The sequence below is a fragment of the Armigeres subalbatus genome, chromosome 3 (genome assembly GCF_024139115.2).
Source record: "Armigeres subalbatus isolate Guangzhou_Male chromosome 3, GZ_Asu_2, whole genome shotgun sequence".
Classification (NCBI taxonomy): domain Eukaryota; kingdom Metazoa; phylum Arthropoda; class Insecta; order Diptera; family Culicidae; genus Armigeres; species Armigeres subalbatus.
In genome coordinates, this window is record NC_085141.1 from 201,969,772 (window position 1) to 201,983,263 (window position 13,492).

Below are 13,492 nucleotides of genomic sequence, written 5' to 3' on the forward strand. Positions count from 1 at the left end.
AAACCGTCCTGTCTGGTCAAGGCCTACACACAAAAAAATAATACTGTTTTTCTAAATATGTTCTACTTTAGAATTAAAAAGTGATTTATTTTCGTAAAATTTAAAGTTGAATTGTTCATCGCAAAAGTCAATTATTTGTTTTTAAAGTATTTTTTGTCACTTTCAATTATACATTTAAAAGTTCATACTTTCCCCATAAAAATTGTCGAACTGTCAGATCACATATTAAAAGCTCAGCACAAAATTTTAGATTGGGACACCTTAAGAAAAAAATAAATGTATTACACACAAAAAATAATACTGTTTTTCTAAATATGTTCTACTTTAGAATTAAAAAAGTGATTTATTTTCGTAAAATTTAAAGTTGAATTGTTCATCGCAAAAGTCAATTATTTGTTTTTAAAGTATTTTTTGTCACTTTCAATTATACATTTAAAAGTTCATACTTTCCCCATAAAAATTGTCGAACTGTCAGATCACATATTAAAAGCTCAGCACAAAATTTTAGATTGGGACACCTTAAGAAAAAAATAAATGTATTACTCATTTCACATCAAGTGGTAAACTTGGGCAAAAAAGGCATTTCAAGTGATGGCAAAATATGTATTAATACTTATTTAATTACATTTCAACCGCTTTCAACTGTTATCATGCATAAGGACAATCAAATTAGCAACAAGTTATTTATATAAAATGCAATTTCATTTATACTTAACTTTCGAATACATTTCTCACTGTGTATTCATCTCGTCTAAGCATTCGGAGTTATCGGTGTATTTTTATTCCGTCATCGCAAAACAGAAGTATCCGAAACTGGGTGACTTCTGAAACGCTAACCGGATTCCAACGGGGGAATGCAGATCTCAAATAATCGGATACTAAAGCAGGTTCGTTTGATTGAAATTACAATTTAAGTTTTGTGATCAGAACCAGTAATTCTTTTTACAGAATCGATGCCGGCGAAAGAATTTTTTATATCCAGATGGTTTATCGAAGGAAAAAAACAACCTTTTTCAGCACTAAGCGGATACAAAAAGTGGGCATTTTTTCTCAAAATTGTATATTGCCATCGAGTGGAAGCCGATCAACAGGTTTGTTTGCATGATTTATTAGACATCTTTTAAACTTGATCGTAATAAAACTTGAATTTGCTCTATAGGTCTAAAAATGCAGACGAAACAAAATTTGGAAACAAATGGTTTACCGACGGAAAAGCAGAATAGGAACAGTCTATACACATGGCCACAGAATAGTAATGCTGTAAGTTCAAAATGGAATATATAAATAAAAGAATTTTCTCATGAATACAAATGAAACTGTTATTTAAAATAAAATGGAGGAAACCCCGTGGGAAGGGGTGGGTTGGCAGGTTTGGGAAATTTTCGATTAATAACTAAAAATTACATACTATTTTTACAGTGCAATCATTTCATTTGACAGTTCCACAATTTATTTTTAAAAGTTCGAACTTTTAATTTCAGAACGGCAAGCTACTTTCATACCATGGTTGTTGCAAAAGTTAACGTACTTTTATTTTGAACATTCGCAACTCTCTACGAAAAAGAACCAACGCAACTTTTTATTTTCACCAACGTTTTTTTTAATTTTAATAGTGTTTTTTTCTTTCTGTGTACTCAGGGTGATTATTCTTCCGCAATCATGATTTTTATTAGTACACCCAAAAAACAAATCTGACAATTTATTATTGTATAAAATATATTACAATTCTGTCAGCTTTTTATACAGATATTGTATTAAAACAATACAAATCTGTAAGATTTCAATACAACAGTTGTATTAAAATCTTCCGAAATTGTATATTAGAGTGGGGCGCAGTTGTGTGGAAAAACGCAAACTTAGTCTGATCAAGTGACATCAAGGTTTTTCTGAATCGCAACCCCAATCAACTGTGCAAAATATGGGCTCGATTGGTTGCGACCCCGCATGGCGTATCGCGTTTTAATTTACATGGAGATTAGTATGGGAAAACGTACTTTTTTACATTTTCTTTATTAGCGGCTTCAATTTATCATCAATCACGTGACTCAATACGTTAGCATATAGTCTGGGAGATGCCGAAAGACTTTGCCGAAGAAGGTACATAGCTGGAAGGTCTACAAAAAATGTTATTACGTTTCGAAAATTGATTGTTCAAACCATATGCAAGAAATCAATGTTTCTGCCAGCACTACCGGACGACCTATGGTTATTAGCAACCCTATAACCAGAGACCGGCGGAGTGAAAAACTGTAGAAATGGCAACGTATGAAAATGCATGAAATCGTGAAAATAACACTGGCAGCACTTGAACTTTTTGCTTGCTTCTTATGGAAGCAAAAAGTAAACAAGTCGAATTGGAACTGCTTTTGACGGTTCGATTGGAAACAAGATGGCGTCTTCGCCGATCTCTTATTCTAGTATTTCTAATGGTTATCAAAGGGCAAAACCCATCTTTCTTCTTGTCGGATTTTTTTTCTTTGTGAAATGATTCCGAATAGCTCCCATTTGCTCTAAAGCCCTATAAGTACAATTATTTTGAAATAACACTCAGTTAAATTATTGGTCTACGTAGTTCGGCAGTGCTGGCAGGTTTGCATATGGTTTGAACACTCAATCTTCGCAGCGTTATAAATTTTTTCGTGGACGTTCCAGCAACGTGCCTTCTTCAGCAAAGTTTTTCGGCATCCTTTGGGTTATACTTTAACGCAATGTACCACTTGGTTTACAATGATCTGAAACCTCTAGTAGTAGAAATGCAAAAATATACGTTCTCCCATACTAATTTCCATACAAACTTCAAACGCGATGCGGAAAGCGAGGAAGCAACCAATCGGTCCCAAATTCTGCACAGTTGTTCAGGACCCAGAATGGCTTCGAAAAACCATTGATTTGAAAAAATGACCATGACGCCCCACTCTATTGTGTATGCTAAATTTTTAAACAGTTTTTGTAAGGTTGCGCAACTGTATTAAAATCTGCCATCCGCTGGTTGGGTGTATCAGACAATATTTTGAGTATATGGGACTCTGAATGAAACTTTGGAATTCTGTACGAAATTCTAGGAATTAAAAGAATATTATTAGGTGGACACATTTCTGACACATATTTTTTGTGACATTTTTTTGTACTCCAAAGAAATGTTGATTTTTTACGGAACTTTAAAAAATAAGATACTTGGGCTTTTAATTGAGAACCTAAAATTATAATACTCCGTCGTTTCTCTTGAACCTTCCATAAACACAGCGGAAATATGAATTGCAACAAAAAAAAACATTACACTGGACTGAAGAGGAGTTGGATGTCCGAAGAGGAGGAGGATGTCCAGTTCGTGATAAAGAATGGTTTCGGAGCTACTATTTAAGTGAGGAGATAGTTCGATAGCCGAATAACGAATGTCGGCAAACAGCGATGTTTATTGTTAGGAAACCTATAAGGAAACCAATAGGTATCAGAAGATATAATCTTCTGTTTCTTTCCGAAACGTCATTGGCGTATATCTCAATTCTTCCCCATTTAAATTATACCTCTTGGGGTTACAATCCTTAAGCTATTAATCTATTAAAATATTGATTCGAACAATTTAAAACTTGTAATGATAATAATCCAACAAACATTTTCCTTTAACTACTTCCGAATTCCCCAATAACACTCCATGTGTAGTAATTAGCTATAATGAAAATCCGCGTCGACCTTTGCCGTATACGCTTCCGCTTTGATCGCCGTAGTAGCGGCGTAGACTGTAAACATGCCCCGATCTATTCCGTTTCCGCTTGCTTTGTGACGCTCCCTGGTGGGACGTAGGATCGCCCCCTTCTTCTTCTTCACTGCCATCAAGCAGCTCCTCATTTCTGTTAGCCAAGGACAACGTCCGATTCGGTTTCGCGGACGTCCGATCAGTAGCTACCCGCAGTTGGTGGCGATGAGCCGTTAGGCGAACGTTTCAAGTTTGGAAGATATTTTTGAAGAACCGTTAGTACTCTTAGTCCAATGAATAGGGTGATGCGGGTTGCTATTCTTATACCAAACCAAATCACCAGCCATCAGATTATCCATCGAGTCATGCTTCCGACTCTTTGGTATTTCCAGTACCCTCTAGCTTATTCGCATCATTGGCTGGTAGGGGTTCAAGGTAATTTTTAAATTTTTTTTTTTTTTTTGATCGAGCAAGTCCATAATTGGCTTGGATTGAAGGTGAATATTTTCTCTGACGGAAACTCTCCGTCACTCGTCAAGTAGCTATTTCTATAATTAATCAAAAATAAATTGATTTGATCTTCCAATGACAGGTTCCAATAGGTTTTTTTTTTAAACTTCCTTTACTGTCCGAACCAACCTCTCTGCCTGCCCATTACTAGATGGGTTGTATGGAGGACTTTTAAGTACGTTAATTCCCTGCTTCTTTAGAAAGTCAACAAATGTATATGATTTAAAAGGGGGAGCTCCATCTGATACCAAAATATCAGGCAATCCAAACCGAGCGAAAAATGCGATTAACTTTTTCAAAACTTTGGCACAATCCGCACCCTTTTCAGCCCCGAACGCAATACAACGGAACGGCGACGGAAACGGAAAATTTGACAGTTAGCCCATATATTTTCTGTCAAATTTGCCGTTTCCGTCGCCGTTCCGTTGTATTGCGTTTGGGGCTTTCCTCATCCAGTCAATTTCGACCCATTTAGAAAAAGTATCTACCATAAGCAGGAATGTATGATGATTAAAATGAAAGAAATCAATGTGGACTCTGCTGAAAGGGCGATTTGTAGGTGTCCATTGAGTTTTACCAGTAGGTTTTTTCACAACTGCCATTTGATTGCATTCCTCACAACTAGAAACGAAATTCTCAATGTCCTTGTTGATTCCGAACCAATAAACTGTGCGTCTAGCTAACTGCTTCATTTTAACAATTCCCGAGTGGTTCGCATGCAGTAGTTTCAACCAGGGCTGACAATCGTCATCGTCACAGCACGAAATGCCACAGTAGCGACGAGTTGCATTAATGCTGTCCAGTTGCTCGAAGTTGTTCCCGTCCTGCTCGTTCTTTTTTGTCAACAAATGGGCAAGAGAGGGATGGGAAGAACTTCGAGCTACTTCGAGCTGCTCATTGGACAGCACTATTGTCTTCATTGCTACTCTACACATCGTCAATGACGCGCACGACGTTAGCTTTCGTCGTGTAACCAAATCGTCCTGACGACATCGAAGAACGAAGACTTCATACCGTTATTCTTCAAGCGGCAGCTGCCATGCGAAGATTTTTACCAATTCTTTGTAATAATGAATTTGAAGCAACGTATGAAAGCGTTATGAATGTTATCGATACATTTATGTTACTAAATTTCCTACTATTTGTTTATTTGAGACGCTATTATGTTTTTAAACAGTCCGTCTATAATGACGTGCAAACAATTGTGTGAAGAAGTGACGACGAAAATCGAAAATCGTCATAACTTTTGGCTGCGCAACTATCGTCGTGGTACGCATGCAGCGCGAAGAAAACGAATAGGTGTTGCGTCGTGCAATGTTATGACGAAGACTAAATTTTTTTCGCTTTCTTCATACGACGAGAATGACTATTGTCAGCCCTGGTTTCAACACATTATCTTGCAGCTTTTTGGACATTATTACCCTGTCTTGATAAAGTAAGCACCCTTCCACTGCTTTTAAATCCGCTTGGTTTGAAAATACATCCATAAAACCAAACACTCTTATTAGTGCTGTCCAATGAGCAGCTCGAAGTAGCTCGAAGTTGTTCCCGTCCTGCTCGTTCTTTTTTTGTCAACAAACGGGCATGAGCGTGACAGGAACAACTTCGAGCTGCTCATTGGACAGCATTATTAATTTCGAAAAGCTTTGGGTAACACAAACGAAATAATAGTGCTGTCCAATGAGAGCTTGAAGTAGCTCGAAGTTTCTCCCTGTCCTGCTCATGCCCATTTGTTGACAAAAAAGAACGAGCAGGACGGGAACAACTCGTGAAATTTCGACACAAGTGCTTTTTATTACCATTCCTATTAATTTTCCACTCGAAATATAATGTGGAAATATTTGTTACAAAAAATAAAAAACTCAAACAAAGTTTATTTTTATTTTTTTCCACAAATAATAACAATACTTCTCAATATAAGATCAGAAACGAACATAACCACAATCTTCAATGTTTGGCTCCGGCACAATAGAAAAGTTTGGCGTCAGTTTGACAACCAAATCGATTCTATTCGCACCACCCAGATTATAGACGGACTGTTTAAAAACATAATAGCGTCTCAAATAAACTATTTAGGAAATTTAGTAACATAAATGTATCGATAACATTCATAACGCTTTCATACGTTGCTTCAAATTCATTATTACAAAGAATGAATCGACTGCTTTGAGCGTGCTTACAGCGGCACACTAGGAGTTAACTTTCTGAAATCAGTATGGCGAAAGGCATCTAAGGTTCGATTTCTCAAAATTAAGCACTTTAATCGAAAAAATATTTGGTAGGCGTAGTAGCGGATACCATCCCTCATAACCGGTACCAAATAGTTTTTCATGAAAAGTTCCTAATTTTGAGAAAACCAGCGTTAGATGTCTTTCGCCATACAAATTTCTGGCGGTTAACTCTTGCTGGCTATTTTGTGCATATACTATAGCGCCTGGATGTGGCTGCGGCGGGTAGAAAATCAGCCACTGCCAATAATTCATTGGTAAAAATCTTCGCATGGCAGCTACCGCTTGAAGGATAACGGCACACAAAAAAAAATCGTTGGTAAAATTAAAAGAACGTTGGTAAAATTAAGAAAATTCGTTAGTGATTTTCAGTAGAAAGTATAGGATTGTTAAATCTACCAATGCAAAAAATGTCACCTCGAGACAAACTTTGACAAGAGGAATATTTTCAAAATAACATTTACCTCTCAAAATGAAAGCTGAATTTTACATTAGTATTAACAAGTAATACTTTCAAACCAACAAGTTGTGTTCATTGTCGATTTCACATATGATTTTTTTTTATTTAAGTTTTCCAAAAAATTAAAAACATTAAAATTTGATGATTTTGTTGGTATTATTATCTTTATTATCATTTGGAAATCACCATTCTTCGGTTTACATATTATTATTTTCCTTTTATGCGTATCGGGGTGGTTGGAGCTTCAGAGTCATGTTTTGGGGTGGCGCGCGGCGGCTGTCAACTTCGCGATGATGCAATTTTATGATTTCGTCCTCTGTTTGATATGGAGTTAGTAGCAGGCCTATGTTAAACATCCTGGGAACTCCGATGCTCCGTCCTCGGCTCCGTCTACGAAAATTAATAAATAAAATACAAATCAATGAAGATTTTATTGCAAAGAAGAGTGTCAGGAAATATTTACCTGTGGTTCAATTTACTTGCTCGAAAGAAATAATGTATGCCCTCTACTTATGGTGTTTTCTCAAAACGGGATTGATTTTCCGAGTCCAAACGATGACCGACGATGACAGCTCGATTAGTTGCCAGAAAATTATTATTTACTGCCAATGTTGCCAAATCGAGAAAAATGAAAGGATCACTTGACAATTTTTAATCTTTCAGTCGAAAATTTTCCGCTTTCAAATCAACAATGTTTCATTGATAATAAAACTTTCAAATAGAAAGTTTTATACTCACAGTAAAAATTTCGCTACCCAAAATTACTAGAAATGAGCAACTTTCAAAACGAAAGTGTGATATTCTCAAAAGCACAATTTTATTTCTCTCTGTGGGTATGAAGTCTTCGTTCTTCGATGTCGTCAGGACGATTTGGTTACACGACGAAAGCTAACGTCGTGCGCGTCATTGACGATGTGTAGAGTAGCAATGAAGACAATAGTGCTGTCCAATGAGCAGCTCGAAGTAGCTCGAAGTTCTTCCTATCCCTCTCTTGCCCATTTGTTGACAAAAAAGAACGAGCAGGACGGGAACAACTTCGAGCTACTTCGAGCTGCTCATTGGACAGCACTAATGTCAATGGGTAATAGAGCTTGCTGACGTTTGATCATCTTTCTCTTGTACGCGCACAGCATGGATAGGATTTGTTTTCATCGGGAAACGCTTCGGAAGCGTTGCCAGAAATTAAATGGCTGTATTCTTTAGCATAATTCGACAGACGAAAAATGCTATTAATTATCTTTTCATGTATTTTAATTTATTTAGTGAACATCTAAACAGATAACACTGAATCAACAATTTGACGCCACAATGCACGGTTCGAGGCCGCATCTCTCCATCCTCGGATACGCCCCACGCTCGCCAAGTCGGTTTGCACCTGGTCTGCCCATCTCGCTTGCTGCGCTCCACGCCGTCTCGTACCTACCGGATCGGAAGCGAACACCATCTTTGCAGGATTGCTGTCCGGCATTCTTGCAACATGTCCTGCCCATCGTACCCTTCCGGCTTTAGCTACCTTCTGGATACTGGGTTCGCCGTAGAGTTGGTCGAGCTCATGGTTCATTCTTCGCCGCCACACACCGTCTTCTTGCACACCGCCAAAGATGGTCCTAAGCACCCGTCTCTCGAATACTCCGAGTGCTTGCAAGTCCTTGTTGTTGCGGCCGAGAGAAATTAACACACAACAGCTAACTAACAAATTATCTTTATTCACTAAATATACATTCGTTCAAGCACGCGACCGCGGACATGTTTTTTCCTTACGTTCGTTCGGTAACGGGTTTTTACTTTCTGACGTTTTTACACGGAGAATAGAAAAGGCTCATTCTAGAGGTTATTAATAAAGAGATCAAGGTGATTATAATGATAGGGTGTAACATCTCTCCCCTTTGTAAAACGAAAGTTCTTTGAGTATTTTGCAAAAAAAATCATAAGTCCAATCTAATTGGAGCTTTCACTGCCCTAGTAGAACGCCTCAAAGGTTGTTCAGCTTCTGTCGTAGAAGCTGGTACAGTTCTAATCACGGAAGGAACTGTCGATGATTCAGGATCAGGATCTGGCTGAACTGGTAGTTGATCACTTCGTATCTTCGGAGTATGAACAACTGTACTCGTTGATGGCACCTTAGCACGTACCGGAGTCACCGCTCCCGATGTAGACGCAGCCATACCTTGTGTGTAGTGTTCCAGGTCTTCCGCTCTTACAATGTTGGTTGAAGTGTTCGGAAGTTCAGCGCCTACATTAACAATGTGGTCAATGTGACGCTCCCAACACCGCCCGTCATCCAAGTGGACAGCATACCGAAGCTTTCCAACCTTCTCAGCTATTTTCCCGAACTTCCATTTATCAGCAGATAGAAAATCTCGAACACGTACACGATCACCGGTTTTGAATTCTCGCACTACATGGAACTTCGTATCAACGACTTCGTTCTTAGGTAGCATCAGGTCAATCCTCGATCTTATCTGCCGGCCGAACATCATCATCGCAGGAGACTTTCCAGTCGCAGGATGTATCATTTTGCGGTACGTCAACAAAATGTTGCAGAGTTCCACGTTCAGCTGTGCCTTCGTACACTTCATCGCCTTGAGTTTCTGCTTGATCGTTTGCACATACCGTTCTGCTTGGCCGTTAGTGGCGGGGTGGTATGGTGCACCCATTTTGTGTACCACTCCATTCATTCGAAGGAACTGCTGAAATTGTTCAGCAGTAAACTGTACACCATGGTCACTGACAAGTACAGACGGAATCCCAAAAGTACTAAAAATCTCACGACACATCCGAATTGTACTGTCAGCAGTGATAGAACTACACACTCGTACCTCCATCCATTTTGTATACGCATCGACCAAAATAAAGAAATATGTATCCATGAAAGGTCCCGCAAAATCCACATGGACCCTTTGAAACGGTGCAGTAGGGGTCTCCCAGCAATGTAATGACATCTTCGCCGGCTCTGGTCTCACCGACTGGCAATCCACACAGTTCGCGATCATCTCCTCTATTGCTTTGTCCAAACCGTTCCACCAGCAATATCCTCTTGCCAGTGATTTCGTCCTTGTTGTGCCGAAGTGCGTAGAATGTAGCTCTGCCAGAACTCGCTGCCGTAGGGAGGGTGGTATATACACTCGTATTCCTCGCAGCAGACACCCTTTTTGCATTGCAAACTCACTCTGGTCAATTCCAAAACGATCTTTGCCTTCGACCTGGACGCCGTATTTAACTCCTTGGATCAGATTCTTCACGGTTGTATCCTCAGCAGTTGCTTGTGCCAGCTCCGCAACTGTGAGCGGGAGTGTTTCGATCTGGTGCACTTCCACTAAGTCTGACTCTTCGATCACATTTTCTGCATCACTTGTTTTAAGGGGTATTCGAGAGAAAGCATCGGCATTGGCATTGTCCGCTGACTTCCGGAACCTTATTTCGTAATCGAACGACTGCAAATACGTTGCGTAATGCTGCATCCTCAGAGCGGACATAACTGGTAATCCTTTGTGTTCCCCAAATATTTTAGTCACCGCTTGGTTGTCCGTAACCAAAACAAATCTTCGGCCGTACAAGTATTGAAAGAATTTCTTGACGCCGAAAATAATCGCGTACGCCTCTTTGTCCACGTGCAGGTATGCTTGTTGGGTACGATTCAGCGTTTGCGACGCAAACTGAATTGGTCGCTCCGATCCGTCAGGAAAAATGTGGCTCAGCACAGCGCCAACTCCGTATGGTGAAGCATCGGTAGCCAACAAAAGAGGCAGCTCCGGTGAATAGTGGACCAAGCAGGTCTCCGCTTGCATCTGCTCCTTCACCGCCCGAAATGACTTCTCGCATTGTTCGCTCCACTTGAACGGCACATCGTTCTTCAAAAGATTGTTTAGAGGATACAGTACCGTGCTTAGATCTCGAAAAAATCTATCGTAGTAGTTTATCAGCCCCACAAAGGAACGCACCTCATCTTTGTTGGCTGGCCTCCGCATTTCTTGGATGGCTTCCACCTTATCTTGGATTTTATGAATCCCTTCGCTATCAATTTGATAGCCGCAGTAGTCTATCTCGTTGACGAAAAATTCGCACTTGCTTTTGTTGACTCGTATATTGTGCTCTTCCAGACGACGCAATACTTCTTCCAATCGGCGTAAATGAGTCTCGTCGTCGGGTCCTGTAACTTTGATGTCGTCCAAAAATACACTGACACCCTCGATGCCTTGGAGCAGCGCCTCCATTTGACGTTGCCAGATAGCCGGTGCAGATGCTATCCCGTACATAAGACGATTCGGACGATACAGACCTCGATGAGTGCTCAGGGTGAGAACTTCGCGGTCTTCCGGAGCGACCTCCATTTGCAAGTACGCTTGTACCAGGTCAATTTTACTAAACTTCTTCCCACCAGCAAGAGAGGCGAATAACTCATCCACCGTTGGAAGCGGATGCTTATCCACGACGAGATTCGGGTTGACAGTTTGCTTGTAATCCCCGCAGATACGCACACGATTGTGGGACTTCTTAACAGGCACTATCGGTGTCGCCCAATCACTATGATTGACCTTTGTCAAAACTCCTTCCGCCTCGAGTTTGTCAAGCTCTGCTTCAACCACACTCTGCATATTGAACGGAATTTTGCGTGCCTTCAGGAAGACAGGACGGGCACCGTCCTTCAATGGCAGGTGAGCTTGTACCAGCGAGATTTTTCCAATAGATTCATCGAAAACCTTCGGAAACATTTGCAGCAATTCCTTCAACGCAGCAGTAGAAGTACCCGTATCGTTCATACTAGCTCGATCCGATCGCGAAATACCGTTTTGTATTACATTGACCGCACTTCTGTTCCGCAGCAGCGCATTCCAATCGACCGACATACGATTCAACCACTCGCGCCCGATTAGTGGATGCTTTTCCGATTTCACGACGTACAACGGTAAACGAGTGCTTTGTCCATCGTATTCGACACAGGTGTCAGTTATCCCGAGCACTTCAATGTTTGTGTTGCAATAGCTCACGAGATTGGTATCGCATTTCCGCAAGATCGCGCCCGGCAAAAGTTTCTTCCAGCAGTTCGCACTCATGATAGTTACCGGTGATCCCGTATCTATTTCGAACCGGAGCTCCACTCCGTCTACCCGCACTTTCATCCAAAACTTGTCATTGTCCGAAATGTTATTTACCGAACACACTTCACGAACATCGTAGCAAGCATTATCGTTATTATCGGAATTGTCTACGAAATTTGTTTGCACCTTGTTTTGCTTGCCGCCCGATCGCGCACCACTTGGCTTTGAGCCGGATTTCTTCATGCACACTCTTTCCAGGTGCCCTTTCATCCCGCAGAACCGGCATTCCGTTTGCTTGTGCTTACAAGCATTTGCAAGGTGAGACTTCTCACCACAACGGTAGCAACTAATGCCACCCCCACTGTTTGCTTTTTGAGTGAAACGCTTTTCCCCTTCGTTTATTTGAAACTTCGAATGGTTCCGCTTACCTGGTTGATGTTGCAGTTTGTTTACCTCCTGCTTTCCTTGACTGCCTTCGATTTCAGCTCCACCCTTTTTGGACAACTCCATACTCACAGCGATATCACGAGCGTCCTGCAATGTGAGCTGACTTTTTTCCAGCAGCCGACTACGGATGTCGTTCCTCTTGATGCCAAACACCAGTTGGTTACGGAGTGCAGTGTCCAAGTACTGACCGAAGTTGCAAGTGATTGCAATCCGCCGAAGTGCAACCAAATATTCATCGATGGACTCCTCCGGCGATGCTGCATCTTTGTCGCCTTGGCGACGGCACTTAAACCGGAAATTTTCACTTATTTCCAGTGGACGGGGATTGAAAAACATTTCCAGGGTGTCAACAATCTGTTGATATGTTTTCGCACGGGGAAGTTCCGGTGCGATTTTGTCACAAATAATGTCGTAACAATCCGGACCCATATGATGAAGTAGCAAACTTTTCCGCATTTCTTCGTCGACGACTGCATAAATAGTGAACGCATTTTCCAGTCTTTCCACCCACCGCCCCCATTTGAGCTTCCGCCGATCAAAGGGGTCTATCGCAAAGCTTGGTGGCGGAACGCCAGCACCAGCAGCAGCACGTCCAGCACGGGTACGATTAGTAGCAGCAACGCGCCCAGTCTGAGCACGACTAGAAGCACCATTTTCTCCATCCGAACCCGACATCCTCGTCGCCAGAACTGTTGTGACGGCCGAGAGAAATTAACACACAACAGCTAACTAACAAATTATCTTTATTCACTAAATATACATTCGTTCAAGCACGCGACCGCGGACATGTTTTTTCCTTACGTTCGTTCGGTAACTTTTTACTTTCTGACGTTTTTACACGGAGAATAGAAAAGGCTCATTCTAGAGGTTATTAATAAAGAGATCAAGGTGATTATAATGATAGGGTGTAACAGTCCTCCTCGAGCATTGTCCATGTTTCATGTCCGTAGAGGACAACCGGTCTTATAATGGGTAATGGTCTTGTACATGACACATTTGGTGCGGTGGCGAATCTTTTTCGACCGTAGTTTCTTCTGGAGCCCGTAGTAGGCCCGACTTCCACAGATGATGCGCCTTCGTATTTCACGACTAACGTTGTTGTCAGCCGTTAGCA

General features: G+C 41.0%; 1 long non-coding RNA gene across 1 annotated transcript; it reads left to right on the forward strand.

Annotated features, from left to right (window-relative positions):
* The first annotated feature begins 370 nt into the window (after positions 1-370).
* On the forward strand, positions 371-1,239 carry LOC134226084 (uncharacterized). The gene is made up of 3 exons (XR_009983390.1): positions 371-887; positions 949-1,091; positions 1,160-1,239. It is a non-coding gene; the product is annotated as an uncharacterized LOC134226084 (long non-coding RNA).
* Positions 1,240-13,492: the final 12,253 nt, after the last annotated feature.